Genomic DNA, 26,628 nt, shown 5'->3' with positions numbered 1-26,628 from the left:
GGCTTGCAATAGTCATCCAACCAAAGAGAAACGAACAATGCCCTCACCAAGGCTTAACTAATGCAAGAAGCATTAGTGATTAATTGTTGGATTTTTTGCATGTATAGAGTAAAATTGATTAGGAGAATGTGTGGGAATGATAATAAGAAAGTGGAGACTCGAGGCAATACAACCAATATGCAAGGCAATAATGAGAATCCCATCATATGCACAAGAATTTTACCCTAAACCGTCTTCTCTCAAAACCCTAATGCACTTGGCCAAATTGATGTGTAGAGTAAAACTTATTAGGAGAATGTGTGGGAATGATAATAAGAAAGTGGAGGCTCAAGGCAATGCAACCAATAGACAAGGCAATGATGAGAATCCCATCATATGCACAAGAATTTTACCCTAAACCCCGTCTTCTCTCAAAACCCTAATGCACTTAGCCAAATTGATCAAGAAATGCACAATTGTGTAGAGGAGATCAAGGGAAGAAGGATTATGGATTGAAAAGTCAGGAAATCCCACAATAATTCCTAATTTTGAAGGTAACTTTCCCGATATACAGGCGATGGCAAGGAGAATGGTTGGAGACCCAGACCTCAGACGGAACATACGGAGAAACAGGTGGTTACATTGGAATTGATTTTGGAAGTCATAAATTAAAATTGAAATTCAACGGAAGAATGAGGCACCATTTCTAAACTCCCCCTTCTTTTTGGGGTCTCCCTTGCCACGCTCTGCTAGATTTTTTTGTTTCCTCAAAAGAACTCGCTCAAAGGAAAATAGAACTTGATCTCAACATGCTAGATTCTAGTGCTTGTTTGAAAAAAACTTATGCAATTTGATTGAGAATCTAGTAATGTGAAGAGAGTAGAGTGTTTGATTTCTTACAATTCAAAGCATGTACTCACATTACAACTTTAGCATGTAATCGAGCTTACATTATGCTCCTTGTACACTTTCTCCAAGGCTTGCAATAGTCATCCAACCAAAGAGAAACGAACAATGCCCTCACCAAGGCATAACCAATGCAAGAAGGATTTTTTTTGCATGTATAGAGTAAAACTGATTAGGAAAATGTGTGGGAATGATAAAGAGAAAGTAGAGGCTCGAGGCAATGCAACCAATATGCAAGGGAATGATGAGAATCCAATCATATGCACAAGAATTTTACCCTAAATCCTATCTTCTCTCAAAACCCTAATGCACTTGGCCAAATAGATCAAGAAATGCACAATTGTGTAGAGGAGATCAAGGGAAGAAGGACTATGGATTGAAAAGTCAAGAAATCCAACAATCATTCCTAATTTTGCAGGTAACTTCCCCGATATATAGAGGTGATGGCAGGAGAATGGTTGGAGACCCAGGTCTGACACGGAATGTAAGGAGTAACAGGTGGTTACATTGGAATTGATTTTGGATGTCATAAATTAAAATTGAAATTCAACACAAAAATGAGGCACCATTTCTAAACTCCCCCTTTTTTTTGGGTCTTCTTTGCCATGCCCTGCTAGTTTTTTTTTTGCTCAAAGGAACTCGCTCAGAGGACAATAGAACTCCCTCTCAACATGCTAGATTCTAGTGCTTATTTAGAATAGACTTATACAATTTGATTGAGAATCCAGCAATGTGAAGAGAGTCGAGTGTTTGATTTCTTACAATTCAAAGCATGTACTCATATTACAACTTTAGCATGTAATCAAGCTTGCATTCTCGAGAGAGATACGTCCCCGGATGGCAAGATTCCCTCCACTGGTTAACATCCAATCCAACCTGTGGTGAATTTAATAACTAATGAATCTTTATGCTCCCTCTCAACATGCTAGATTCTAGTGCTTGTTTAGAATAAACATGTACAATTTGATTGAGAATCCAGCAATGTGAAGAGAGTAGAGTGTTTGATTTCTTACAATTCAAAGCATGTACTCACATTACAACTTTTGCATGTAATCAAGCTTGCATCCGTCCTCGGATGGCAAGATTCCCTTGACTCGTTAACATCCAATCCAACCTGGTGAATCTTTATGCTCCTTGTACACTTGCTCCAAGGCTTGCAATAGTCATCCAACCAAAGAGAAACAAACAATGCCCTCACTAAGGCATAACCAATGCAAGAAGCGTTTGTGATTAATTGTTGGACTGTTCGCATGTATAGAGTAAAACTGAATAGGAGAATGTGTGGGAATGATAAAGAGAAAGTAGAGGCTCGAGGCAATGCAACCAATATGCAAGGGAATGATGATAATCCCATCATATGCACAAGAATTTTACCCTAAACCCTATCTTGTCTGAAAACCTCTTATGCACTTAGCCAAATTGATCAATAAATGCACAGTCGTATAGAGGAGATCAAGGGAAGAGGGATTATGAATTGAAAAAATAAGAAATCCCACAATAAGTCCTAATTTTTAAGGTAACTTCCCCCATATACAGAGGCTATTGTAAGATCCCTGTTCCCACCGAGCAACAAATTCGGGATACTAACAGCGGAAGTAGCACTTCTCGCGCGGGACAGGGGTCCCACATTCGGGGCCTCACCCACGGATATCCGGATAAGAGACTAATCCATCGGTTGTTCCAAAACCGAACCCGGAAAAACTTCTTTTACCGGAAAGCACGGGCGATTCCACCAGGATAACTTTTTACTCTAACGTAGTCAAGATCATTTCTGATCGAGCTGATCCAATTACATCTATAAGATACTTGGTCAGGTCAAGGAAGAACTTGCACTTGGATCATTGGGATCAACGCTTTTTTCCCCATTCAAGAGGCACAGCCGTTGATTCCTATCCATAGAACAGTTACTGTCCGGGATTTATTTTATCTATCGTAAAAACAAAAGTTTGAGTCTCGATTTACGGATCCATCAGTCCAGCCTAACCCCATCCAGTCCCATGGGTTAGCCGACCGCCCAACCACTGTAGTGATGGGATCCAATTAAGAATTTGGTTAGGTTTTGTCCCGGGTACCAAGGAAAAGAGTTCCAAGGTCCCCTAGCCGGATGTTCATGCAAAATAAAACTAGTCATACCACTCACACACCCAATATGAAATTGCCTTTTCATAGATTCAACCAGTTTAAAACAATCCTTTAATAAAACCATAGTATAACTGATCACCATCTTCCAATTTATCCACTTGATTCTTAATTTTCCCATCATTCCTTCATCAGAGTATCTATGGCATCATTAGTAACTAGGACGCTCACCACCTGTCCACTTAGGGGCCGTTTCCTAATCCCTAGCCCATAATACTCGGCAATATAATCACTTATCAAGATGGACTCTCGTTGAAGATCAGCAAGATCAACCAACAGATCCATATAAAGAGCCATGGACTCATCCATTGAAGACCAGCAAGGTCAATCAACCAGATCCATGCCCGATTTCAGAAAACAACTCCTACTCTTGTTCCAATATCTTCCTCGACGCACGCGTGGGTATCCTAGGTGACCCAGAGCCCGAGCACCGTATGGTTAGCACCCTCTAGGATCCTTCGCAGGTGACCTAGCGCTTCACTCATAGGCCGCTTCCTTGGCCCCTCATCCACCGTACCGGAAGCTCACCATTTTAATCGCACCGAGGCTGGTCAAGACCTCGGCCGACCTTGCTACGCGAGACGTCATTCATTGACTCTCCATCAGCAGTTGTAACTTTATCAGTTAGGTCTCCACGACCTTAATCACAAGATGGTCACAATGCTTTCCCAGCAATCTTGACATCATATTTTTAATATTGCTCATAGTTTTTTACTAATAAACCTTGTACATTTTCAACTCTTCATCTTATGTGAGCATTTACTCATTTTTGGGTATCTTCTTTTACAAATTGGATTTATCTCCTCCCTACACATGGATTGATGCTATTGGCCCATAGGAATCTTAATTGGACCATAATCCAAAAATTTCTGAAAATCTAGACCCTTAGGCTAAGGTCCTTTATACCCATTTCCAATTAATTCCAATTGCACATTAGAAAGTTCTTTTTGAATTTCTGTTTTAGGGAAATTCATCTTAATTATAAGAGATATTTTTCTATCCAAAAATATTCAAAATCTGAATATTCTCTCTCTAGGTTAAAATAGTTAGAAACAAGGTCTTTATATTTTTGAAGAGGAATTGATTACAGGGAAAGATACTAGACATCAAAAAGGGGGTGGGGGAGGAATCTTACAGCTATGGCAAGGAGAATGGTTGGAGACCCAAGGTCTGAGACGGAACATACGGAGCAACAAGTGGTTACATTGGAATTGATTTTTGATGTCATAAATTAAAATTGAAATTCAACCGAAGAATGAGGCACCATTTCTAAACTCCCCCTTCTTTTTGGGGTCTCCTTCACCACGCTTGCTAGATTTTTTTCTTTGCTCAAAGGAACTCGCTCAGAGGACAATAGAACTCCCTCTCAACATGCTAGATTCTAGTGCTTGGTTAGAATAAACATATACAATTTGATTGAGAATCCAACAATGTGAAGAGAGTAGAGTGTTTGATTTTTTACAATTCAAAGCATGTACTCACATTATTACAACTTTAGCATGTAATCAAGCTTACATTATGCTCCTTGTACACCTTCTCCAAGGCTTGCAATAGTCATCCAACCAAAGAGAAACAAACAATGACCTCACTAAGGCGACATAACCCATGCAAGAAGCATTAGTGATTAATTGTTAGAATTTTTGCATGTATAGAGTAAAACTGATTAAGAAAATGTGTGGGAATGATAAAGAGAAAGTAGAGGCTCGAGGCAATCCAACCAATATGCAAGGGAATGATGAGAATCCCATCATATGCACAAGAACTTTACCCTAAATCTTGTATTCTCTCAAAACCCTAATGCACTTCGCAAAATTGATCAAGAAATGCACAATTGTGTGGAGGAGATCAAGGGAAGAAGGATTATGGATTGAAAAGTCAAGAAATCCAACAATAATTTCTAATTTTGAACGTAACTTCCCTGATATGCAGAGGCGATGGCAAGGAGAATGGTTGGAGGCCCAAGGTCTGACACGGAATGTAAGGAGCACCAAGTGGTTACATTGGAATTGATTTTCGATGTCATAAATTAAAATTAAAATTCAACACAGAAATGAGGCACCATTTCTAAACTCCCCCTTTTTTTTGGGGTCTCCTTTACCATGCTCTGCTAGTTTTTTTTTTTTTGCTCAAAGGAACTCGCTCAGAGGACAATAGAACTCCCTCTCAACATGCTAGATTCTAGTGTTTATTTAGAATAGACTTATACAATTTGATTGAGAATCCAGCAATGTGAAGAGAGTAGAGTGTTTGATTTCTTACAATTCAAAGCATACACTCACATTACAACTTTAGTATGTAATCAAGCTTGCATTCTTGAGAGAGATCCATCCCCGGATGGCAAGATTCCCTCCACCATCCAATCCAACCTGGTGAATTTAATAACTAGTGAATCTTGATGCTCCCTCTCAATATGCTAGATTCTAGTGCTTGTTTAGAATAAACATATGCATTTTTTATTGAGAATCCAGCAATGTGAAGAGAGTAGAGTGTTTGATTTCTTACAATTCAAAGCATGTACTCACATTACAACTTTAGCATGTAATCAAGCTTGGCTTGCATTCTCGAGAGAGATCCGTCCTCGGGGATGGCAAGATTCCCTCGACTGGTTAACATCCAATCCAACCTGGTGAATCTTTATGCTCCTTGTACACTTGCTCCAAGGCTTGCAATAGTCATCCAACTAAAGAAAAACAAACAATGCCCTCACTTAGGCATAACCAATGCAAGAAGTGTTTGTGATTAATTTTTGGACTGTTTGCATGTATAGAGTAAAACTGAATAGGAGAATGTGTGGGAATGATAAAGAGAAAGTAGAGGCTAGAGGCAATGCAACCAATATGCAAGGGAATGATAATAATCCCATCATATACAGAAGAATTTTACCCTAAACCCTATGTTCTGTGAAAATCTCCTATGCACTTGGCCAAATTGATCAATAAATGCACAATTGTGTAGAGGAGATCAAGGAAAGAGGGATTATGAATTGAAAAGTCAAGAAATCCCACAATAAGTCCTAATTTTGAAGGTAACTTCCCCGATATACAGAGGCTATGGCAAGGAGAATGGTTGGAGACCCAAGGTATGAGACGGAACATACGGAGCAACAAGTGGTTACATTGGAATTGATTTTTGATGTCATAAATTAAAATTGAAATTCAACGGAGGAATGAGGCACCATTTCTAAACTCCCCCTTCTTTTTGGGGTCTCCTTTGCTACGCTTGCTAGATTTTTTTCTTTGCTCAAAGGAACTCGCTCAGAGGACAATAGAGCTCCCTCTCAACATGCTAGATTCTAGTGCTTGTTTAGAATAAACATATACAATTCTATTGAGAATCTAGCAATGTGAAGAGAGTAGAGTGTTTGATTTTTTACAATTCAAAGCATGTACTCACATTACAACTTTAGCATGTAATCAATCTTACATTATGCTCCTTGTACACATTCTGCAAGGCTTGCAATAGTCATCCAACCAAAGAGAAACGAACAATGCCCTCACCAAGGCGGCATAACCAATGCAAGAAGCATTAGTGATTAATTGTTAGATTTTTTGCATGTATAGAGTAAAACTGATTAGGAAAATGTGTGGGCATGATAAAGAGAAAGTAGAGGCTCGAGGCAATGCAACCAATATGCAAGGGAATGATGAGAATCCCATTATATGCACAAGAACTTTACCCTAAACCCCGTGTTCTCTCAAAACCCTAATGCACAATTGTGTAGAGGAGATCAAGGGAAGAAGGTTTATGGATTGAAAAGTCAAGAAATCCAACAATAATTTCTAATTTTGAACGTAACTTCCCTGATATGTAGAGGCGATGGCAAGGAGAATGGTTGGAGACCCAAGGTCTGAGACGACGGAACATACGAAGCGATAGGTGGTTACATTGGAATTGATTCTGGATGTCATAAATTAAAATTGAAATTCTACGTAACTTAGCATGTAATCAAGCTTGCATTATGCTTCGTGTACACTTGCTCCAAGGCTTGCAACAGTCATCCAATCAAACAAAAATGAACAATGCCATCACACCAAGGCATAACCAATGCAAGAAGCATTAGTGATTAATTGTTGGATTTTTTGCATGTATAGAGTAAAACTGATTAGGAAAATGTGTGGGAATAATAAAGAGTAAGTAGAGGCTCGAGGCAATGCAACGAATATGCAAGGGAATGATGAGAATCCCATCATATACATAACCTAAACCCCGTCTTCTCTCAAAACCCTAATGCACTTGACTAAATTAATCAATAAATACACAATTGTGTAGAGGAGATCAAGGGAAGAAGGATAATGGATTGGAAAGTCAAGAAATCCCACAATAATTCCTAATTTTGAAGGTAACTTCCCCGATATGCAGACACGATGGCAAGGAGAATGGTTGGAGACCGAGACCTGAGATGAAACATACGGAGCAACAGGTGGCTACATTGGAATTGATTTTGGATGTCATAAATTAAAATGAAATTCAACGGAAGAATGAGGCACCATTTCTAAACTCCCCCTTCTTTTTGGGGTCTCCTTTACCCCATGCCCTGCTAGATTTTTTTGTTTGCTCAAAGGAACTCGCCCAAAGGACAATAGAAATCCCTCTCAACATGCTAGATTCTAGTGCTTGTTTAGAATAAACTTATACAATTTGATTGAGAATCCAGCAATGTGAAGAGAGTAGAATGTTTTATTTCTTAAAATCCAAATCATGTACTCACATTAACACTTTAGCATGTAATCAAGCTTGCATTACGCTCCTTGTACACTTGCTCCATGGCTTGCAATAGTCATCCAACCAAAGAGAAACGAACAATGTCCTCACCAAGGCATAACCAATGCAAGAAGCATTAGTGATTAGTTGTTAGATTTTTTGCATGTATAGAGTAAAACTGATTAGAAAAATGTGTGGGAATGATAAAGAGAAAGTAGAGGCTCAAGGAAATGCAAAGCGATGGCAAAGAGAATGGTTGGAGACCCAAGGTCTGAGAAGACAGAACATACGGAGCGACAGCAGGTGGTTACATTGGAATTGATTTTGGATGTCATAAATGAAAATTAAAATTCAACGTCAGAATGAGGGACCATTTCTAAACTCCCTCTTCTTTTTGGGGTCTCCTGTGTACACTTGCTCCAAGGCTTGCAACAGTCATCCAACCAAACAGAAATGAACAATGCCCTCACCAAGGCATAACCAATGCAAGAAGCATTAGTGATTAATTGTCGGATTTTTTGCACGTATAGAGTAAAATTGATTAGGAAAATGTGTGCAAATAATAAAGAGTAAGTAGAGGCTCGAGGCAATGCAACCAATATGCAAGGGAATGATGAGAATCCAATCATATGCATAACCTACACCCCACCCCGTCTTCTCTCAAAACCCTAATGCAATTGGCCAAATTAATCAAGAAATACACAATTGTGTAGAGGAGATCAAGGGAAGAAGGATAATGGATTGGAAAGTCAAGAAATCCCACAATAATTTCTAATTTTGAAGGTAACTTCCCCGATATGCAGACGCGATGGCAAGGAGAATGGTTCAAGACCGAGACCTGAGACAGAACATACGAAGCAACAGGTGGTTACATTGGAATTGATTTTGGATGTCATAAATTAAAATTGAAATTCAAAAGAAGAATGAGGCACCATTTCTAAACTCCCCCTTCTTTTTGGGATCTCCTTTGCCCCATGCCCTGCTAGATTTTTTTCTTTGCTCAAAGGAACTTTCTCAAAGGATAATAGAACTCCCTCTCAACATGCTCGATTCTAGTGCTTGTTTAGAATAAACTTATACAATTTGATTGAGCATGTAATCAAGCTTGCATTACGCTCCTTGTACACTTGCTCCAAGGCTTGCAATAGTCATCCAACCAAAGAGAAACGAACATGCCCTCACCAAGGCATAACCAATGCAAGAAGCATTAGTGATTAATTGTTGGATTTTTTGTGGGATTTCTTACAATTCAAAGCATATACTCACAATACAACTTTAGCATGTAATCAAGCTTGCATTATGCTCCGTGTACACTTGCTCCAAGGCTTGCAACAATCATCCAACCAAACAAAAATGAACAATGCCCTCACCAAGGCATAACTAATGCAAGAAGCATTAGAAGCATTAGTGATTAGTTGTCGGATTTTTTGCACGTATAGAGTAAAATTGATTAGGAAAATGTGTGGGAATAATAAAGAGTAAGTAGAGGCTCGAGGCAATGCAACCAATATGCAAGAGAATGATGAGAATCCCATCATATGCACAAGATCTTTACCCTAAACCCCTTCTTCTCTCAAAACCCTAATGCAATTGGCCAAATTAATCAAGAAATATAAAATTGTGTAGAGGAGATCAAGGGAAGAAGGATAATGGATTAGAAAGTCAAGAAATCCCACAATAATTCTTAATTTTGAAGCTAACTTCCCCGATATGCAGACGCGACGGCAAGGAGAATGGTTCGAGACCCAGACCTGAGACGGAACATACGGAGCAGTAGGTGGTTACATGGGAACTGATTTTGAATGTCATAAATTAAAATTGAAATTCAACGGAAGAATGAGGCACCATTTCTAAACTCCCCCTTCTTTTTAGGGTCTCCTTTGCCCCATGCCCTGCTAGATTTTTTTGTTTGCTCAAAGGAACCTTCTCAAAGGACAATAGAACTCTCTCTCAACATGCTAGATTCTAGTGCTTGTTTAGAATAAACTTATACAATTTGATTGAGAATCCAGCAATGTGAAAAGAGTAGAGTGTTTTATTTCTTAAAATTCCAAGCATGTACTCACATTACAACTTTAGCATGTAATCAAGCTTGCATTACGCTCCTTGTACACTTGCTCCAAGGCTTGCAATAGTCATCCAACCAAAGAGAAACGAACAATACCCTCACCAAGGCATAACCAATGCAAGAAGCATTAGTTATTAATTGTTGGACTTTTTGCATGTATAGAGTGAAACTGATTAGGAAAATGTGTGGGAATGATAAGAGAAAGTAGAGGCTTGAGGCAATGCAACCAATATGCAAGGGAATGATAAGAATCCCATCATATGCACAAGAATTTTACCCTAAACCCCGTCTTCTCTCAAAACCCTAATGCACTTGGCCAAATTGATCAAGAAATGCACAATTGTGTAGAGGAGATCAAGGATGAAGGATTATGGATTGAAAAGTAAAGAAATCCCACAATATCTTCTAATTTTAAAGGTAACTTCCCCGATATAGAGGCAATGGCAAGGTGAATGATTGGAGACCCAAGGTCTAAGACGGAACATAGGGAGCAACAGGTGGTTACATTGGAATTGATTTTGGATGTCATAAATTAAAATTAAAATTCAACGGAAGAATGAGGCACCATTTCTAAACTCCCCCTTCTTTTTGGGGTCTCCTTTGCCATGCCCTACTGGATTTTTTTGTTTGCTCAAAGAAACTCGCTTAGAGGACAATAGAACTCGCTCTCAACATGCTAGATTCTAGTGCTTGTTTGAAATAAACCTATACAATTTGATTTAGAATCCAACAATGTGAAGCGACGAGTAGAGTGTTTGATATCTTACAATTCAAAGCATGTACTCACATTACAACTTTAGCATGTAATCAAGCTTGCATTATGCTCCTTGTACACTTGCTCCAAGGCTTGCAATAGTCATCCAACCAAAGAGAAACGAACTATGCCCTCACCAAGGCTTAACCAATGTAAGAAGCATTAGTGATTAATTGTTAGATTTTTTGCATGTATAGAGTAAAACTGATTAGGAGAATGTGTGGGAATGATAATAAGAAAGTGGAGGCTCGAGGCAATGCAACCAATATGCAAGGCAATGATGAGAATCTTATCATATGCACAAGAATTTTACCCTAAACCCCGTCTTCTCTCACAACCCTAATGCACTTGGCCAAATTGATCAAGAAATGCACAATTGTGTAAAGGAGATCAAGGGAAGAGGGATTATGGATTGAAAAGTCAAGAAATCCAAGGCTTGCAATAGTCATCCAATCAAAGAGAAACGAACAATGCCCTCACCAAGGCATAACCAATGCATTAGTGATATTGTTGGATTTTTTGCATGTATGGAGTAAAATTGATTAGGGAAAATGTGTGAGAATAATAAAGAGTAAGTAGAGGCTCGAGGCAATGCAACCAATATGCAAGGGAATGATGAGAATCCCATCATATCCATAACCTAAACCCCATCTTCTCTCAAAACCCTAATGGACTTGGCCAAATTAATCAAGAAATACACAATTGTGTAGAGGAGATCAAGGCAAGAAGGATAATGGATTGGAAAGTCAAGAAATCCCACAATAATTCCTAATTTTGAAGCTAACTTCCCCGATATGCAGACGCAATGGCAAGGAGAATGGTTGGAGACCCAAACCTGAGACGGAACATACGGAGCAATAGGTGGTTACATTGGAATTGATTTCGGATGTCATAAATTAAAATCGAAATTCAACAGAAGAATGAGGTACCATTGCTAAACTCCCTCTTCTTTTTGGGGTCTCCTTTGCCACGCTCTGCTAGATTTTTTTGTTTGCTCAAAGGAACTCGCTCAGAGGAAAATAGAACTTGATCTCAACATGCTAGATTCTAGTGCTTGTTTGAAAAAAACTTATGCAATTTGATTGAGAATCCAGCAATGTGAAGAGAGTAGAGTGTTTGATTTCTTACAATTCAAAGCATGTACTCATATTACAACTTTAGCATGTAATCAAGATTACATTATGCTCCTTGTACACTTTCTCCAAGGCTTGCAATAGTCATCCAACCAAAGAGAAATGAACAATGCCCTCACCAAGGCAAAACCAATGCAAGAAGCATTAGTGATTAATTGTTGGATTTTTTACATGTATAGAGTAAAACTGATTAGGAAAATGTGTGGGAAGGATAAAGAGAAAGTAGAGGCTTGAGGCAATGCAACCAATATGCAAGGGAATGATAAAGAGAAAGTAGAGGCTTGAGGCAATGCAACCAATAATCAAGGGAATGATGAGAATCCAATCATATGCACAAGAATTTTATCGTAAACCCCGTAACCCTAATGCACTTGGCCAAATAGATCAAGAAATGCACAATTGTGTAGAGGAGATCAAGGGAAGAAGGATTATGGATTGAAAAGTCAAGAAATCTAACAATAATTCCTAATTTTGAAGGTAACTTCCCCGATATACAAAGGTGATGGCAAGAGAATGGTTGGAGACCCAAGATTTGACACGGAATGTAAGGAGCAATAGGTGGTTACATTGGAATTGATTTTGGATGTCATAAATTAAAATTGAAATTCAACACAAAAATGAGGCACCATTTCTAAACTCCCCCTTCTTTTTGGGGTCTCCTTTGCCATGCGCTGCTAGATTTTTTTTTTTGCTCAAAGGAACTCGCTCAGAGGACAATAGAACTCCCTCTCAACATGCTAGATTCTAGTGCTTGTTTAGAATAGACTTATACACTTTGATTGAGAATCCACCAATGTGAAGAGAGTAGAGTGTTTGATTTCTTACAATTCAAAGCATGTACTCTCATTACAACTTTAGCATGTAATCAAGCTTGCATTCTCAAGAGAGATCCGTCCTCGGATGGCAAGATTCTCTCCACTGGTTAACATCCAATCCAACCTCATGAATTTAATAACTAGTGAATCTTTATGCTCCCTCTCAACATGCTAGATTCTAGTGCTTGTTTAGAATAAACATATACAATTTGATTGAGAATCCAGCAATGTGAAGAGAGTAGAGTGTTTGATTTCTTACAATTCAAAGCATGTACTCACATTACAACTTTAGCATGTAATCAAGCTTGCATTCCCGAGAGAGATTCGTCCTCGGATGGCAAGATTCCCTCGACTGGTTAACATCGACTCCAACCTGGTGAATCTTTATGCTCCTTGTAAACTTGCTCCAAGGCTTGCAATAGTCATCCAACCAAAGAGAAAAATTCCCTCACTAAGTCATAACCAATGCAAGAAGCATTTGTGATTAATTGTTGGACTGTTTGCATGTATAGAGTAAAACTGAATAGGAGAATGTGTGGGAATGAAAAAGAGAAAGTAGAGGCTCGAGGAAATGCAACCAATATGCAAGGGAATGATGATAATCCCATCATATGTGGGAATGAAAAAGAGAAAGTAGAGGCTCGAGGAAATGCAACCAATATGCAAGGGAATGATGATAATCCCATCATATGCACAAGAATTTTACCCTAAACTCTGTCTTCTCTGAAAACCTCTTTTGCACTTGGCCAAATTGAGCAATAAATGCACAATTGTGTGAAGGAGATCGAGGGAAGAGGGATAATGAATTGAAAAGTCAAGAAATCCCACAATAAGTCCTAATTTTGAAGGTAACTTCCCGGATATACAGAGGCGATGGCAAGGAGAATCGTTGGAGACCCAAGGTCTGAGACGGAACATACGGAGCAACGGGTGGTTACATTGGAATTGATTTTTGATGTCATAAATTAAAATTGAAATTCAACGGAAGAATGAGGCACCATTTCTAAACTCCCCCTTCTTTTTGGAGTCTCCTTAGCCACGCTTGCTTGATTTTTTTCTTTGCTCAAAGGAGCTCGCTCAGAGGACAATAGAACTCCCTCTCAACATGCTAGATTCTAGTGCTTGTTTAGAATAAACATATACAATTTGATTGAGAATCCAGCAATGTTTGATTTTTTACAATCGTTGGAGACCCAAGGTCTGAGACAACGGAACATACAGAGCGACAGGTGGCTACATTGGAATTGATTCTGGATGTCATAAATTAAAATTGAAATTCAACGTAAGAATGAGGGACCATTTCTAAACTCCCTCTTCTTTTTGGGGTCTCCTTTGCCACACCCTGCTAGATCTTTTTGTTTGCTCAAAGGAACTTTCTCAGAGGACAATAGAACTCCCTCTCAACATGCTAGATTCTAGTGCTTCTTTTAAAATAAAGTTATACAATTTAATTGAGAATCCAGCAATGTGAAGAGAGTAGAGTGTTTGATTTCTTACAATTCAAAGCATATACTCACAATACAACTTAAGCATGTAATCAAGCTTGCATTATGCTCCGTGTACACTTGCTCCAAGGCTTGCAATAGTCATCCCCAACCGGAGTAAAACTGATTAGGAAAATGTGTGGGAATGATAAAGAGAAAGTAGAGGCTCGAGGCAATGCAACCAATATGCAAGGGAATGATGAGAATCCCATCATATGCACAAGAATTTTACCCTAAACCCTGTCCTCTCTCAAAATCCTAATGCACTTGGCCAAATTGATCAAGAAATGCACAATTGTGTAGAGAAGATCAAGGATGAAGGATTATGGATTGAAAAGTCAAGAAATCCCACAATATCTTCTAATTTTGAAGGTAACTTCCATGATATATAGAGACAATGGCAAGGAGAATGGTTGGAGACCCAAGGTCTGAGACGAAACATAGGGAGCAATAGGTGGTTACATTGGAATTTATTTTGGATGTCATAAATTAAAATTAAAATTCAACGAAAGAATGAGGCACCATTTCTAAACTCCCCCTTCTTTTTGGGGTCTCCTTTGCCATGCTCTGCTGGATTTTTTTGTTTGCTCAAAGAAACTCGCTTAGAGGACAATAGAACTCGCTGTCTACATGCTAGAAAGTTTTAGTGCTTGTCTAAAATGAACTTATACGATTTGATTTAGAATCCAGCAATGTGAAACGAGTAGAGTGTTTGATTTCTTACAATTCAAAGCATGTACTCACATTACAACTTTAGCATGTAATTAAGCTTGCATTATGCTCCTTGTACACTTGCTCCAAGGCTTGCAATAGTCATCCAACCAAAGAAAAATGAACAATGCCCTCACCAAGGCAAGAAGCATTAGTGATTAATTGTTGGATTTTTTGCATGTATAGAGTAAAACTGATTAAAAGAATGTGTGGGAATGATAATAAGAAAGTGGAGGCTCGAGGCAATGCAACCAATATGCAAGGCAATGATGAGAATCCCATCATATGCACAAGAATTTTACCCTAAACCCCGTCTTCTCTCAAAACCCTAATGCACTTGGCCAAATTGATCAAGAAATGCACAATTGTGTAGAGGAGATCAAGGGAAGAAGGATTATGGATTGAAAAGTCAAGAAATCCCACAATAATTCCTAATTTTGAAGGTAACTTCCCCGATATACATAGGCGATGGCAAGGAGAATGGTTGGAGACCCAGACCTGAGAGAGGGAACATACGGAGAAACAGGTGGTTACATTGGAGTTGATTTTGGATGTCATAAATTAAAATTGAAATTCAACGGAAGAATGAGGCACCACTTCCAAACTCCCCCTTCTTTTTGGGGTCTCCTTTGCCACGCTCTGCTAGATTTTTTTGTTTGCTCAAAGGAACTCGCTCAGAGGAAAATAGAACTTGATCTCAACATGCTAGATTCTAGTGCTTGTTTGAAAAAAACTTATGCAATTTTATTGAGAATCCAGCAATGTGAAGAGAGTAGAGTGTTTGATTTCTTACAATTCAAAGCATGTACTCACATTACAACTTTAGCATGTAATCAAGCTTACATTATGCTCCTTGTACACTTTCTCCACGGCTTGCAATAGTCATCCAACCAAAGAGAAACGAACAATTCCCTCACCAAGGCATAACCAATGCAAGAAGCATTAGTGATTAATTGTTGGATTTTTCGCATGTATAGAGTAAAAATGATTAGAAAAATGTGTGGGAATGATAAAGAGAAAGTAGAGGCTCGAGGCAATGCAACCAATATGCAAGGGAATGATGAGAATCCAATCATATGCACAAGAATTTTACCCTAAACCTCATAACCCTAATGCACTTGGCCAAATAGATCAAGAAATGCAGAATTGTATAGAGGAGATCAAGGGAAGAATGATTATGGATTGAAAAGTCAAGAAATCCAACAATAATTCCTAATTTTGAAGGTAACTTCCCCGATATACAGAGGTGATGGCAGGAGAATGGTTGGAGACCCAAGGTCTGACACATAATGTAAGGAGCAACAGGTGGTTACATTGGAATTGATTTTGGATGTCATAAATTAAAATTGAAATTCAACACAAAAATGAGGCACCATTTCTAAATTCCCCCTTCTTTTTGGGGTCTCCTTTGCCATGCCCTGTTAGTTTTTTTTTTGCTCAAAGGAACTCGCTCAAAGGACAATAGAACTCCCTCTCAACATGCTAGATTCTAGTGCTTGTTTAGAATAGACTTATACAATTTGATTGAGAATCCAGCAATGTGAAGAGAGTAGAGTATTTGATTTCTTACAATTCAAAGCATGTACTCACATTACAACTTTAGCATGTAATCAAGCTTGCATTCTCGAGAGAGATCTGTCCCCGGATGGCAAGATTCCCTCCACTGGTTAACATCTAATCCAATGCTCCTTGTACACTTACTCCAAGGCTTGCAATAGTCATCCAACCAAAGAGAAACAAACAATGCCCTCACTAAGGCATAACCAATGCAAGAAGCATTTGTGATTAATTGTTGGACTGTTTGGATGTATAGAGTAAAACTGAATAGGAGAATGTGTGGGAATGAAAAAGAGAAAGTAGAGGCTCAAGGAAATGCAACCAATATGCAAGGGAATGATGATAATCCCATCATATGCACAAGAATTTTACCCTAAACCCTGTCTTCTTTGAAAACCTCTTATGCACTTGGCCAAATTGAGCAATAAATGCACAATTGTGTGAAGGAGATCAAGGGAAGAGGGATTATGAATTGAAAAGTCAAGAAATCCCACAGTAAGTCCTAATTTTGAAGGTAACTTCCCGGATATACAGAGGCGATGGCAAGGAGAATCGTTGGAGACCTAAGGTGTGAGACGGAACATACGGAGCAACAGGTGGTTACATTGGAATCGATTTTTGATGTCATAAATTAAAATTGAAATTCAACGGAAGAATGAGGCAGCATTTCTAAACTCCCCCTTCTTTTTGGGGTCTCCTTAGCCACGCTTGCTTGATTTTTTTCTTTGCTCAAAGGAACTCGCTCAGAGGACAATAGAACTCCCTCTCAACATGCTAGATTCTAGTGCTTGTTTAGAATAAACATATACAATTTGATTGAGAATCCTGCAATGTTTGATTTTTTCATAATTCAAAGCATGTACTCACATTACAACTTTGGCATGTAATCAAGCTTGCGCTCCTTGAACACCTTCTCCAAGGCTTGCAATAGTCATCCAACCAAAGAGAAACAAACAATGTCCTCACCAAGGTGGCATAACCAATGCAAGAAGCATTAGTGATTAATTGTTAGATTTTTTGCATGTATAGAGTAAAACTGATTAGGAAAATGTGTGGGAATGATAAAGAGAAAGTAGAGGCTCGAGGCAATGCAACCAATATGCAAGGGAATGATGAGAATCCCATCATATGCACAAGAACTTTACCCTAAACCCCGTCTTCTCTTGAAACCCTAATGCACTTGGCCAAATTGATCAAGAAATGCACAATTCTGTAGAGGAGATCAAGGGAAGAAGGATTATGGATTGAAAAGTCAAGAAATCCAACAATAATTTCTAATTTTGAACGTAACTTCCCTGATATGCAAAGGCGATGGCAATGAGAATGGTTGGAGACCCAAGGTCTGAGACAACGGAACATACGGAGCGACAGGTGGCTACATTGGAATTGATTCTTGATGTCATAAATTAAAATTGAAATTCAATGTAAGAATGAGGGACCATTTCTAAACTCCCTCTTCTTTTTGGGGTCTCCTTTGCCACACCCTGCTAGATCTTTTTGTTTGCTCAAAGGAACTTTCTCGGAGGACAATAGTACTCCCTCTCAACATGCTAGATTCTAGTGCTTCTTTTTAAATAAACTTATACAATTTAATTGAGAATCCAGCAATGTGAAGAGAGTAGAGTGGGAATGATAAAGAGAAAGTAGAGGCTCGAGGCAATGCAACCAATATGCAAGGGAATGATGAGAATCCCATCATATGCAGAAGAATTTTACCCTAAACCCTGTCTTCTCTCAAAACCCTAATGCACTTGGCCAAATTGATCAAGAAATGCACAATTGTGTAGAGGAGATCAAGAATGAAGTATTATGGATTGAAAAGTCAAGAAATCCCACAATATCTTCTAATTTTGAAGGTAACTTCCACGATATACAGAGACAATGGCAAGGAGAATGGTTGGAGACCCAAGGTCTGAGACGAAACATAGGAAGCAATAGGTGGTTACATTGGAATTTATTTTGGATGTCATAAATTAAAATTAAAATTCAACGGAAGAATGAGGCACCATTTTTAAACTCCCCCTTCTTTTTGGGGTCTCCTTTGCCATGCCCTGCTGGATTTTTTTGTTTGCTCAAAGAAACTCGCTTAGAGGACAATAGAACTCGCTTAGAGGACAATAGAACTCGCTGTCTACATGCTAGAAAGTTTTAGTGCTTGTCTGAAATGAACTTATACGATTTGATTTAGAATTCAGCAATGTGAAACGAGTAGAGTGTTTGATTTCTTACAATTCAAAGCATGTACTCACATTACAACTTTAGCATGTAATTAAGCTTGCATTATGCTCCTTGTACACTTGCTCCAAGGCTTGCAATAGTCATCCAACCAAAGAGAAATGAACAATGCCCTCACCAAGGCAAGAAGCATTAGTGATTAATTGTTGGATTTTTTGCATGTATAGAGTAAAACTGATTAAAAGAATGTGTGGGAATGATAATAAGAAAGTGGAGGCTTGAGGCAATGCAACCAATATGCAAGGCAATGATGAGAATCCCATCATATGCACAAGAATTTTACCCTAAACCCCGTCTTCTCTCAAAACCCTAATGCACTTAGCCAAATTGATCAAGAAATGCACAATTGTGTAGAGGAGATCAAGGGAAGAAGGACTATGGATTGAAAAGACAAGAAATGCCACAATAATTCCTAATTTTGAAGGTAACTTCCTCGATATACATAGGGGATGGCAAGGAGAATGGTTGGAGACCTAGACCTGAGAGAGGGAACATACGGAGAAACAGGTGGTTACATTGGAATTGATTTTGGATGTCATAAATTAAAATTGAAATTCAACGGAAGAATGAGGCATCACTTCCAAACTCCCCCTTCTTTTTGGGGTCTCCCCCTTCTTTTTGGGGTCTCGTTTGCCACGCTCTGCTAGATTTTTTTGTTTACTCAAAGGAACTCGCTCAAAGGAAAATAGAACTTGATCTCAACATGCTAGATTCTAGTGCTTGTTTGAAAAAAACTTATGCAATTTTATTGAGAATCCAGCAATGTGAAGAGAGTAGAGTGTTTGATTTCTTACAATTCAAAGCATGTACTCACATTACAACTTTAGCATGTAATCAAGCTTACATTATGCTCCTTGTACACTTTCTCCACGGCTTGCAATAGTCATCCAACCAAAGAGAAATGAACAATTCCCTCACCAAGGCATAACCAATGCAAGAAGCATTAGTGATTAATTGTTGGATTTTTTGCATGTATAGAGTAAAAATGATTAGAAAAATGTGTGGGAATGATAAAGAGAAAGTAGAGGCTCGAGGCAATGCAACCAATATGCAAGGGAATGATGAGAATCCAATCATATACACAAGAATTTTACCCTAAACCTCATAACCCTAATGCACTTGGCCAAATAGATCAAGAAATGCAGAATTGTATAGAGGAGATCAAGGGAAGAATGATTATGGATTGAAAAGTCAAGAAATCCAACAATAATTCCTAATTTTGAAGGTAACTTCCCCGATATACAGAGGTGATGGCAGGAGAATGGTTGGAGACCCAAGGTCTGACACATAATGTAAGGAGCAACAGGTGGTTACATTGGAATTGATTTTGGATGTCATAAATTAAAATTGAAATTCAACACAAAAATGAGGCACCATTTCTAAATTCCCCCTTCTTTTTGGGGTCTCCTTTGCCATGCCCTGTTAGTTTTTTTTTTGCTCAAAGGAACTCGCTCAAAGGACAATAGAACTCCCTCTCAACATGCTAGATTCTAGTGCTTGTTTAGAATAGACTTATACAATTTGATTGAGAATCCAGCAATGTGAAGAGAGTAGAGTATTTGATTTCTTACAATTCAAAGCATGTACTCACATTACAACTTTAGCATGTAATCAAGCTTGCATTCTCGAGAGAGATCTGTCCCCGGATGGCAAGATTCCCTCCACTGGTTAACATCCAATCCAACCTGGTGAATTTAATAACTAGTGAATCTTTATGCTCCCTCTCAACATGCTAGATTCTAGTGCTTGTTTAGAATAAACATATACAATTTGATTGAGAATCCAGAAATGTGAAGAGAGTAAAGTGTTTGATTTCTTGCAATTCAAAGCATATACTCACATTACAACTTTAGCATGTAATCAAGCTTGGTTTGCATTCTCGAGAGATATCAGTCCTTGAATGGCAAGATTCCCTTGATTGGTTAACATCCAATCCAACCTGGTGAATCTTTATGCTCCTTGTACACTTGCTCCAAGGCTTGCAATAGTCATCCAACCAAAGAAAAACAAACAATGCCCTCACTAAGGCATAACCAATGCAAGAATCGTTTCTGATTAATTGTTGGACTATTTGCATGTATAGAGTAAAACTTAATAGGAGAATGTGTGGGAATGATAAAGAGAAAGTAGAGGCTCGAGGAAATGTACCAGTATGCAAAGGAATGTTGATAATCCCATCATATACAGAAGAATTTTACCCTAAACCCTGTGTTCTATGAAAACCTCCTATGCACTTGGCCAAATTGATCAAAAAATGCACAATTGTGTTGAGGAGATCAAGGGAAGAGGGATTATGAATTGAAAAGTCAAGAAATCCCACAATAAGTCCTAATTTTGAAGGTAACTTCCCCGATATACAGAGGCGATGGCAAGAAGAATGGTTGGAGACCCAAGGTCTGAGACGGAACATACGGAGCAATAAGTGGTTACATTGGAATTGATTTTTGATGTCACAAATTAAAATTGAAATTCAACGGAAGAATGAGGCACCATTTCTAAACTCCCCCTTCTTTTTGGGGTCTCCTTTGCCATGCTTGCTAGATTTTTTTCTTTGCTCAAAGGAACTCGCTCAGAGGACAATAGAACTCCCTCTCAACATGCTAGATTCTAGTGCTTGTTTAGAATAAACATATACAATTTGATTGAGAATCTAGCAAAATGTGAAGAGAGTAGAGTGTTTGATTTTTTACAATTCAAAGCATGTGAAGAGAGTAGAGTGTTAGATTTTTTGCATGTAGAGTAAAACTGATTAGGAAAATGTGTGGGAATGATAAAGAGAAAGTAGAGGCTCGAAGCAATGCAACCAATATGCAAGGGAATGATGAGAATCCCATCATATGCACAAGAACTTTACCCTAAACCCCATCTTCTCTCAAACCCCTAATGCACTTGGCCAAATTGATCAAGAAATGCACAATTGCGTAGAGGAGATCAAGGGAAGAAGGATTATGGATTGAAAAGTCAAGAAATCCAAGAATAATTTTTAATTTTGAACGTAACTTCCCTGATATGCAGAGGCGATGGCAATGAGAATGGTTGGAGACCCAAGGTCTGAGACGACGAAACATACGGAGTGACAGGTGGTTACATAGGAATTGATTCTGGATGTCATAAATTGAAATTGAAATTCAACATAAGAATGAGGGACCATTTCTAAACTCCCTCTTCACTCCCTCTCAACATGCTAGATTCTAGTTTGTTTAAAATAAACTTATACAATTTAATTGAGAATCCAGCAATGTGAAGAGAGTAGAGTGTTTAATTTCTTATAATTCAAAGCATATACTCACAATATAACTTTAGCATGTAATCAAGCTTGCATTATGCTCCGTGTACACTTGCTCCAAGGCTTGCAATAGTCATCCAACCAAACAAAAATGAACAATGCCCTCACCAAGGCATAACCAATGCAAGAAGCATTAGTGATTAATTATTAGATTTCTTGCATGTATAGAGTAAAACTTATTAGGAAAATGAGTGGGAATAATAAAGAGTAAGTAGAGGCTCGAGGCAATGCAACCAATATGCAAGGGAATGATGAGAATCCCATCATATGCATAACCTAAACCCCGTCTTCTCTCAAAACCCTAATGCACTTGGCCAAAGTAATCAAGAAATACACAATTGTGTAGAGGAGATCAAGGGAAGAAGGATAATGGATTGGAAAGTCAAGAAATCCCACAATAATTCCTAATTTTGAAGGTAACTTCCCGATATGCAGATGCGATGGCAAGGAGAATGGTTGGAGACCCAGACCTGAGACGGAACATACGGAGCAACAGGTGGTTACATTGGAATTGATTTTGGATGTCATAAATTAAAATTGAAATTCAACGGAAGAATGAGGCACCATGTCTAAACTCCCCCTTCTTTTTGGGGTCTCCTTTGCCCCATGCCGTGCTAGATTTTTTTGTTTACTCAACGGAACTCGCTCAGAGGACAATAGAACTCCCTCTCAACATGCTAGATTCTAGTGCTTGTTTAGAATAAACTTATACAATTTGATTGAGAATCCAACAATGTGAAGAGAGTAGAGTGTTTTATTTCTTCAAATTGAAAGCATGTACTCACATTACAACTTTAGCATGTAATCAAGCTTGCATTACGCTCCTTGTACACTTCCTCCAAGGCTTGCAATAGTCATCCAACCAAAGAGAAACGAACAACGCCCTCACCAAGGCATAACCAATGCAAGAAGCATTAGTGATTAATTGTTGGATTTTTTTCATGTATAGAGTGAAACTGATTAGGAAAATGTGTGGGAATGATAAAGAGAAAGTAGAGGCTCGAGGCAATGCAACCAATATGCAAAGGAATGATGAGAATCCCATCATATGCACAAGAATTTTACCCTAATCTTCGTCTTCTCTCAAAACCCTAATGCACTTGGCCAAATTGATCAAGAAATGCACAATTGTGTAGACGAGATCAAGGATGAAGGATTATGGATTGAAAAGTCAAGAAATCCCACAATATCTGCTAATTTTTAAGGCACAGAGGCAATGGCAAGGAGAATGGTTGGAGACCCAAGGTCTGAGACGGAACATACGGACATTAGGGGAAGGTTGAGGTCTATAGGGGCCCTTTAAGCTGCCATATTATGATTTTAATGACTTTTGTTAAAACGTTAAGTTTCTTTGACTTTAGATACCTTCTTGTTCTTCAAACGGCTAGAAGTTTGAATTTCAAAGTATTCCGCCAAAATTGAATTTGAAATCGAGCGAGCAAAACTATATCATGTGATATATCTATGGAAAGAGCTCGACGAGTAGATTCTGGATCTGTAATCTCCGACAAATTTTGAGCTCATATGTAGAAGTTATGGACGTCCGAAATTTCAAAAACTTTTCCCCCCACTTTTTGGAAATGAAAAGTACAAAAGGCATCTTCTAGAGAATCTTTTGACCACCTTAATCACCCAACATTTTTGTATACAAGGCATCACATGATTGGCTCTTTTCCTTAATAACCTTTTAATCACATGGCATCTTAAAGGGCCCCTATAGACCTCAACCTTCCCCTAATGAGCAACAGGTGGTTACATTGGAATTGATTTTGGATGTCATAAATTAAAATTAAAGTTCAACGAAAGAATGAGGCACCATTTCTAAACTCCCCCTTCTTTTTGGGGTCTCCTTTGCCATGCCCTGCTGGATTTTTTTGTTTGCTCAAAGGAACTCGCTTACAGGACAATAGAACTCGCTCTCAACATGCTAGATTCTAGTACTTGTTTGAAATAAACTTATACAATTTGATTTAGAATCCAGTAATGTGAAGCGAGTAGAGTGTTTGATTTCTTATAATTCAAAGCATGTACTCACATTACAACTTTAGCATCTAATCAAGCTTGCATTATGCTCCTTGTACACTTGCTCCAAGGCTTGCAATAGTAATCCAACCAAAGAGAAACGAACAATGCCCTCACCAAGGCTTAACTAATGCAAGAAGCATTAGTGATTAATTGTTGGATTTTTTGCATGTATAGAGTAAAACTGATTAGGAGAATGTGTGGGAATGATAATAAGAAAGTGGAGGCTCAAGGCAATACAACCAATATGCAAGGCAATAATGAGAATCCCATCATATGCACAAGAATTTTACCCTAAACCGTCTTCTCTCAAAACCCTAATGCACTTGGCCAAATTGATGTATAGAGTAAAACTTATTAGGAGAATGTGTGGGAATGATAATAAGAAAGTGGAGGCTCGAGGCAATGCAACCAATAGACAAGGCAATGATGAGAATCCCATCATATGCACAAGAATTTTACCCTAAACCCCGTCTTCTCTCAAAACCCTAATGCACTTAGCCAAATTGATCAAGAAATGCACAATTGTGTAGAGGAGATCAAGGGAAGAAGGATTTTGGATTGAAAAGTCAGGAAATCCCACAATAATTCCTAATTTTGAAGGTAACTTTCCCGATATATAGGCGATGGCAAGGAGAATGGTTGGAGACCCAGACCTCAGACGGAACATACGGAGAAACATTGGAATTGATTTTGGAAGTCATAAATTAAAATTGAAATTTAACGGAAGAATGAGGCACCATTTCTAAACTCCCCCTTCTTTTTGGGGTCTCCCTTGCCACGCTCTGCTAGATTTTTTTGTTTCCTCAAAGGAACTCGCTCAAAGGAAAATAGAACTTGATCTCAACATGCTAGATTCTAGTGCTTGTTTTAAAAAAACTTATGCAATTTGATTGAGAATCTAGTAATGTGAAGAGAGTAGAGTGTTTGATTTCTTACAATTCAAAGCATGTACTCACATTACAACTTTAGCATGTAATCGAGCTTACATTATGCTCCTTGTACACTTTCTCCAAGGCTTGCAATAGTCATCCAACCAAAGAGAAACGAACAATGCCCTCACCAAGGCATAACCAATGCAAGAAGGATTTTTTTGCATGTATAGAGTAAAACTGATTAGGAAAATGTGTGGGAATGATAAAGAAAAAGTAGAGGCTCGAGGCAATGCAACCAATATGCAAGGGAATGATGAGAATCCAATCATATGCACAAGAATTTTACCCTAAATCCTATCTTCTCTCAAAACCGTAATGCACTTGGCCAAATAGATCAAGAAATGCACAATTGTGTAGAGGAGATCAAGGGAAGAAGGACTATGGATTGAAAAGTCAAGAAATCCAACAATCATTCCTAATTTTGTAGGTAACTTCCCCGATATACAGAGGTGATGGCAGGAGAGTGGTTGGAGACCCAGGTCTGACACGGAATGTAAGGAGTAACAGGTGGTTACATTGGAATTGATTTTGGATGTCATAAATTAAAATTGAAATTCAACACAAAAATGAGGCACCATTTCTAAACTCCCCTTTTTTTGGGGTCTTCTTTGCCATGCCCTGCTAGTTTTTTTTCTTGCTCAAAGGAACTCGTTCAGAGGACAATAGAACTCCCTCTCAACATGCTATCTAGATTCTAGTGCTTATTTAGAATAGACTTATACAATTTGATTGAGAATCCAGCAATGTGAAGAGAGTCGAGTGTTTGATTTCTTACAATTCAAAGCATGTACTCATATTACAACTTTAGCATGTAATCAAGCTTGCATTCTCGAGAGAGATACGTCCCCGGATGGCAAGATTCCCTCCACTGGTTAACATCCAATCCAACCTGGTGAATTTAATAACTAATGAATCTTTATGCTCCCTCTCCACATGCTAGATTCTAGTGCTTGTTTAGAATAAACATATACAATTTGATTGAGAATCCAGCAATGTGAAGAGAGTAGAGTGTTTGATTTCTTACAATTCAAAGCATGTACTCACATTACAACTTTTGCATGTAATCAAGCTTGCATCCGTCCTCGGATGGCAAGATTCCCTTGACTGGTTAACATCCAATCCAACCTGGTGAATCTTTATGCTCCTTGTACACTTGCTCCAAGGCTTGCAATAGTCATCGAACCAAAGAGAAACAAACAATGCCCTCACTAAGGCATAACCAATGCAAGAAGCGTTTGTGATTAATTGTTGGACTGTTCGCATGTATAGAGTAAAACTGAATAGGAGAATGTGTGGGAATGATAAAGAGAAAGTAGAGGCTCGAGGCAATGCAACCAATATGCAAGGGAATGATGATAATCCCATCATATGCACAAGAATTTTACCCTAAACCCTATCTTGTCTGAAAACCTCTTATGCACTTAGCCAAATTGATCAATAAATGCACAATCATATAGAGGTGATCAAGGAAAGAGGGATTATGAATTGAAAAAATAAGAAATCCCACAATAAGTCCTAATTTTTAAGGTAACTTCCCCGATATACAGAGGCTATTGTAAGATCCCTGTTCCCACCGAGCAACAAATTCGGGATACTAACAGCGGAAGTAGCACTTCTCGCGCGGGATAGGGGTCCCACATTCGGGGCCCCGGATAAGAGACTAATCCATCGGTTGTTCCAAAACCGAACCCGAAAAAACTTCTTTTACCGGAAAGCACGGGCGATTCCACCAGGATAACTTTTTACTCTAACGTAGTCAAGATCATTTCTGATCGAGCTGATCCAATTACATCTATAAGATACTTGGTCAGGTCAAGGAAGAACTTGCACTTGGATCATTGGGATCAACGCTTTTTTTCCCATTCAAGAGGCACAGCCGTTGATTCCTATCCATAGAACAGTT

The sequence above is a fragment of the Cibotium barometz genome, chromosome 14 (assembly GCF_041138505.1).
Source record: "Cibotium barometz isolate CiBa-2024 chromosome 14, ASM4113850v1, whole genome shotgun sequence".
Lineage (NCBI taxonomy): Eukaryota > Viridiplantae > Streptophyta > Polypodiopsida > Cyatheales > Cibotiaceae > Cibotium > Cibotium barometz.
Note: the sequence above shows the minus strand (reverse complement) of the source record.